Source organism: Myotis brandtii, unplaced genomic scaffold, assembly GCF_000412655.1.
Source record: "Myotis brandtii unplaced genomic scaffold, ASM41265v1 scaffold305, whole genome shotgun sequence".
In the NCBI taxonomy this organism is placed as follows: domain Eukaryota; kingdom Metazoa; phylum Chordata; class Mammalia; order Chiroptera; family Vespertilionidae; genus Myotis; species Myotis brandtii.
This window is the reverse complement of record NW_005361652.1, coordinates 1,103,206-1,110,259: the sequence shown is the minus strand read 5'-3', so window position 1 is coordinate 1,110,259 and position 7,054 is coordinate 1,103,206.

Below are 7,054 nucleotides of genomic sequence, written 5' to 3'. Positions count from 1 at the left end.
GACTGCTTTCACTGTGTCCCATAGATTTTGGATTGTTGTGTTTTCATTGCCATTTGTTTCCAGGATGCTTTTTACTTCTTCTTTGATCTCTCTGGTAACCCAGTCATTGTTTAATAGCATGCTATTTAGCCTCCAAGTATTCAATTTTTTTCAATGTTTTTATTTTAGTTGATTTCTAATTTTATGCCATTGTGATCTGAGAAGATGCTTGTTATGATTTCTATTCTCTTGAATTTGAAGAGACTTTGCCTGTGTCCCAATATGTGGTCTATTTTTGAAAATGTCCGATGTGCACTTGAGAAAAAAATATATTCTGTGGCTTTGGGGTGGAATGTTGTGAAGATGTCAATTAAGTCCATCTGATCTAGGGAGTTATTTAGGATTGCTGTTTCTCTGCTGATTTTTTGTTCAGAGGATTTGTCCAGTGGTGTTAGTGGGGTATGAAAGTCCCCTACTATTACTGTATTGCTGTCAATCTCTCCCTTGATATCCCCTAATATGACTGTATTGCTGTCAATCTCTCCCTTGATATCCTCCAGAAGGTGTTTTTTATGTATTTGGGTGCTCCTGTGTTGGATGCATATATGTTTACCAGCATTATATCTTCTTGTTGAATTGCTCCCTTTAGTATTACGAAGTGGCCTTCCTTTTCTCTTGTTATGGCCTTCACTTTGAGGTCTAATTTGTCAGATATAAGTATTGCTACCACAGCTTTTGTCATTTCCATTCACCTGAAAAACCTTTTTCCATTCCTTCACCATCAGTCTGTGTGAGTCCTTTGTTCTGAGGTGGGTCTCCTGTAGACAGCATATATATGGGTCATGTTTTCTTATCCACTCAGCTACCCTATGTCTTTTGATTGGTGCATTTAATTCATTTACATTTAAGGTTATTATTGATAGGTGTTTGTTTGTTGCCATTTTTATACTTTATGCCTGTGTTCCTTCTTCCCTTTCTTTTTCTTCATTTTACAGCAGTCCCTTTAGCATTTCTTGCATTGCCAGTTTGGTCCTTTTTTGTCTGTGAAGCTCCTTATTTCACCCTCAGCTTTGATTGATAGCCTTGCTGGGTAAAGTATTCTTGGATTTAGACCCTTGTTTTGCATCACTTTTTATATTTCATTGCATTCCCTTCCAGCCTGATGTGTTTCTGTTGAGAAATCAGTCGATAGTCTGATGATAGATCCCTTGTAGTAACTTTTTGTTTCTCTCTGGCAGTCAAGATTCTTACTTTGTCCTTGGTGTTTGCCAATTTAATTATAATGTGTCTTGGTTTCAGTCTTTTGGGATTCCTCTTGTTTGGGACTCTGTGAGCTTCTTGGACTTGTGAGAGTTTTTTCTTCCCAATATCAGGGAAGTTTTCTGTCATTATTTCTTTAAACAAGTTTTCTATTCCTTGCTCAGTTTCCTTTCCTTCTGGCACCCCTATTATGCAGATGCTGTTTCGTTTCATGTTATCCCAAAGTTCCCTAAGGCTCTCCTCCTGACTTTTTTTTAAGTTTTTTTTTCTAGATGCTGCTGTTCTTGGGTATTTTTTCCTACCTTGTCTTCTAGCTCACTGATGTGGCCCTCTGCTTTTTCTAGTCGACTGATGATGCTTTATATTGAGTTTTATTGCAGTGATGTCATTTTTCATTTCATCTTGGTTCTTCTTCATTTCCTCTTGGTTCTTTCACATACTGTTGAATTTGTCTTCCATCCTTTTCAGTATCCTTATGACCATTGCTGTAAATTATTTCTCTGACATATTACTTGCCTCTATTTTGTTTACTTCCTTTTCCAGTGATTCCTCCTTCTCTTTCCTATGCAGGCTGTTTCTTTGTCTCCCCATGATCTCTCCTTTCAGGGTGTCTGTTTACATAGCTCTCTCTCTCCTGTGTTGACTTAAAGGCACAAAATACAACAGGACAGGCCACCAAACCCAAATACATATGCTATACTAATAACCCCAAATAAAGTTGACCACCAAAGAAAAGATAATGAAGGGTTAGAAAAGAGTGAAAAAATGATATTGAGGAAAGGAAAAAAATGTGAGAGAGAAAAGAGAAGAAAAAAATAATGGGAAAAATATATGTATATGAGGAGAAAACTCCAAAAAGACAACAAACAATCCAAAAAATGCAAACAACAAACATGCAGAGATGAATGCAAACAACAAACAACTAATCCCCAAAATGCTGACAACAAACACCCAAACAACAAACACCCAGATGAATCTGAGGAGGCAGAGCTTATTTCCAGAAGGTAGGTCAAGGAATTGAATGAATGGAGTAATATCCACAATTTAATATAGAGGAGATAGAAAGAGAATGAGTGTATAAGAGGAAAAGTAAAAAACAAAATAATATAAATTTCCCCCTTTCTTTAATTGGTCTATCTATGTATTTGTCTATTATTGGAAAAGGACAATATAGAGTAGATAGGCCTGATTTGGTTATTGGAATTAATTAAGTTATTAGTATAAGAAGAGAACAAATGAGGAGAGAAAAAACAGAAGCAAGATAAAAAGCAAACTAACAATCAAACAAACAACAACAAGAATACAGAAAGAAATAAAAAGGAAAAAAAAAAGGAGAAAAAGAAAAAAATTTGGATAGTGAAGAAAGAGAAGAGAGAAGCGTGCATGGACTTGGAGCAGGAGAGAGGAAATTAGATGTATGAGTAAGATCAATTTTTAACACGGAGTAAAAGGAAAGGATAGAGAAAAAGTAAAGCAAGAACAGGGTAATACAAACAGGATGAAAAAGGGGAAAAATGAGGAAGAGCGTGTTGGCATAAAGGAAAAATTGAGATAGAGTAAAACAATGCTAAAAGAAGAAGAAAAATAGAATGTAGAACAGTTATCCCAAAATAAAATAAATAAAAAAATAAAATTTTACAAAAGGTAAAATAGTAGTAGTAATAATAATAATTAAAAATATAATAATAAAAAAGTAAAATCAAGAGAGAAAAAAACAAAATTTAGTTTCTTAAGTAAAAGATCAAAAAATAAAAAAGTGAATTAGTGAAGGTCCTTCATTTCCTCTACTTTTCTGCTTGGCACGTCTGTTTCCTTTCAGGTAGTCAGCACAGTGTTGATGTTACCTGTGATCCACCACTCCTCTGTGTCATAAGCAACAACTTTGTTTTCAAGTAGACAGGATCTCTCTGCTCACTTTGTTTCTCAGCCTGCCTTCAGTTGTATTTACACAAGAGTCAATTTCTGACACAACCCCTAGGTGGCAGTGTTTCTGTATTATCCAGGAGGGCTAAAAGGCCCCTCTACCCAGTATTTAGATTCTTCTTTCCCTGCCACACTTAATACTGGGTTGGAGGGACTGACTGCCCCAGAGCTGGTTTCCTGCTTGTCTCTCCTTATTCTGATCCCCAGTTTCCACAAAAACAACTTTCCCCTGTAGTCTCGGAGAGTGCTTTTAATTGGGAGATCCTATGTACTGGACTTGGCAAACAAAGCAAATTTAAAGCAAGGAAGTAAAAAGAAAAAAAGACAAAGGAACTGCGCCAACTCATGTCTTTTTCCCCTGGCATTGTGCGGCTGGTATAGAACTTCAGGCTGCCTTTCTGGGCACAGATTCTCACAACTGTGGGCTTATATCTAGCATCCCCCTCTGCCAGCAGCCCTTTGGGCCCCCTTTCACTTTCAAGGGCTACACTGACCCCAACAGCTGTGGGTTTGGTGGAGCTCAGTCTCCCTCTGAGTTTCTAGATCCCACTGTGTGTGTTTCTCTCTCCAGCCTGGATCCCAGATTTCACCTTTCTATAGGCGATGTCTGACCTTTCAGTCCACAGATTGCCTCACCAGCTGTTTAATTCACCAATTCCAGATGGATGTTATTTGATTCAGCTGTTCCTTCTATCTACTCTGTGGGAAGGCACAGGACCCTTCCACGTATTTGGCGCTGCTTAGTCTCCCCCTGAACAGACTTTTTAGGCACTGGTGGCCAGGGAGGCTGGAGTCTTGATGTTCATGGGTTTGCAGCTGAAGCAGCTGGTCCCTGTGCATTGTGGTTGTAGGGTCCCGGGAGGTATCCAAGGTTTCCCAGGTTGAAGATAAGGCTGGGCTTCTGATCACTGTCATTCTCCCCTTCAAGATGGCACAGTCTCTGCAGCAGAGCCAGCTGCTCTGGGGGAGATTTTAGCAGTAGTACAGGCTGCCCGGCCAGGGGAGCCTGGTCTGCCAGTCCCCAACAGTCCTGTGGAATATAGCTGTCCCTCACTCACAAATACAGACACTGCCTGCACGTCCACGCACTTTCCTTTTGTTCTCTTACTCACACACTATTTTGCAGCCTGCCATCCCATCAGCAGCCATCTTGGATCTTTTCAAAGATATTATTAATAAAATTTCTACATATACCAGTATAACGCGTAAAGCTCTAAAAAGTGCTTCTATGCTCAATTTGCCATTTGATTCGCAAAACATCATTGTGAGGTAGCTAGAGACACAATTATTTAAATTGACATATATTGTGTCTCTAGTTCATTTCCCTAAATTGACAGATGATAAAACTAAGGTCAAGAAATTACAAGGAAGGCACCAAGAGCAATTGAAGAAACCAATTTAAGACACCAATTTAGGATTATGATTATTGCTGTTGTCTTTTTGAAAGAATTAAATTAGAAGTTTTCTACATTTCATTCCAGATTGAAACCAATAATTTATGACAACATTATGTTCCCTTCTTTTGGGTGACCAGAGAAAAATGGAAAGTATTGAAACTTGATTGGAATGATGAAAGAAATGTATCAGTAATAATTTTCTAAAATGTGATATTTCTTAAATCACTTTTTATGCATTTTTTACAAAAACAGTATTTTCAGAATAAGAATGAAATAGTGTTTTATTTCTCTATAATTTTAAGAATTATTTACACTTGAGGTCTTGGTTTAGTGCAGATGAATACAAGAGAAAGTAGTTCACTATTTACTCAGAGATCATCGAAAAAACCCTGCTCTTTTTAATGTGTACCATAGTTACCTTTTTAAAAAATATGTATTTTATTGATTTTTTACAGAGAGGAAGGAAGAGGGATAGAGAGCTAGAAACATCGATGAGAGAGAAACATCAATCAGCTGTCTCCTACACACCTCCCACTGGAGATGTGCCCACAACCAAGGTACATGCCCTTGACTGGAATCTAACCTGGGACCCTTCAGTCTGTAGGCCGACACTCTATCCACTGAGCCAAACCGGTCAGGGCCATAGTTACCTTTAAAGCTATATCTCTCTTTCTTTATTCCTTTCTTGGAAGCTATATGTGAATTTGGTAATATTTATTACAACTCCTGTTTTTAGCACTTCTGCAACTCTTTGTTCTGACTGAATTCATTTCAACTTTGAATTTTCATTTCTAAGCAAATTTAATACTAGTAATGTTAAAATGTCCAAATTTGTTTTCTCTCTCTCTCTCTCTCTCTCTCTCTCTCTCTCTCTCTCCCCCTTTGATCTTTCTCAGTTTTTACCATTGTTGATGTTTGATATATATATATATATACCTTTTTTTCTTTAAATAATTGTGTCTCTACTGGCATGAGCCTTGCCGAGGTGAAACTGGGGAACAGTTCACAGTTCCTATAACCCAGGGTGCTGCCAAATCCGGACACTGCAGTTTTGTGGGCAACAGCAGAATTTAAAGGACCAAAATTTTTGGACTCAAAGGGTAATTCTGGATACTAAGGCCTCAAGGAAATCCAAGGGCCTTGATCATTGTACCCTGGGCATGTCAATCCTCGCCTCTCAGCAAATGACCTTCGAGCTCACAATGCAAGCAGCAGATCTTTGTTGACCCTTCTATGCTCCCATCTCAGGCCCTTCTGAATCTTATCTGCTTTGTCCATAACCACCCCAGTAACCCCTTTGGTAGACGGATTCAGGATCTGGTACACTCCCCTTGTGAGCTGCATCTGTTATAATGACCTTACCCTTATCCGGCCCCAGGCAAGCCATGTGGTAGTCAGGTGATGCTCCCCTAAGCAGTTTCACAGAGAGGGACCCCCCCCACACACACACACACACCTTACGAGGCAGGACTGGACAGAGGGTGCTGAGACTCAGGAAAATGAGGACCAGGGGAGGCAGCTGAGGTTTGGGGGGCGAGGACCTAACCGATGCCTCAGAGTCCTCAGAGCCTACGGCCTGTGCACCTGACCAGGCCAAGTCCTCAGGCCCTTACAGCATTCCCTGTTAGAGCATCCATCTCAAAGGCAGGCCTTGCTCACCACTTGCCTTTAGCTGTTAAGGGTCAAAGCTCTCAAAAACCTTCAGATGGAATATGCAGGAGTAGAAGCCCAATTCTATAAAGACCTTTATGACCTTGAGAACAGATGTACTGCTTTCTACCAACCTCTGTTGAGAGATCTGAGATCATTGGTGCAGTTTAGGAGCCTGAGGAAGATGAATGTCAGTGGGAAGTAGGTGTTCAGGAAGGATCTTGGGAAGAAATGGAAAGAGAGCCAGAAGAAAAAGGGCAAATAAATGGCACAACTCAATTTGGTTGTTGGCTTTTTAAAAAATTATAGCATTTTATTTTTTATATATTTTTTAAGCTTTATTGTTGAAAGTATTATATAGGTCCTCCTTTTCCCCCCATTAATCTCTTCCAGCCTGCTCCCACAGCCCCAGGCCCTAAACACCCCATTGTCTGTGTCCATGGGTTATGCATATATGCATACAAGTTAATTGATTGATCTCTTCCCACCCACCCTCCCCTGCCTTCACTCTGAGGTTCAACAGTCTGTTCATGATTCTATGTCTCTAGGTCTTTTTCTTTTTTTTCCTCTGAAATTCTTTTTTGTTGTTGTTGTCCGTGCAGACATTTCTTTTCTTTTTATTATTTTAAATTATTTATTGTTAAAAGTATTACATATGTCTCCTCTTTCCCCCATTGACCTCTCCCCAGCCGTTCCCCACCCACAACCCATTTCCCTGCTCTCCTACAACCTGTGTCCTTTGGTTAGGATTATTTGCATGCACACATGTCCTTTAGTTATTCTTTTACCTGGCCTCCCACCCTCTCCTACCTTCCCTCCAAGGCTCAAAGGTCTGTTCGATGCTT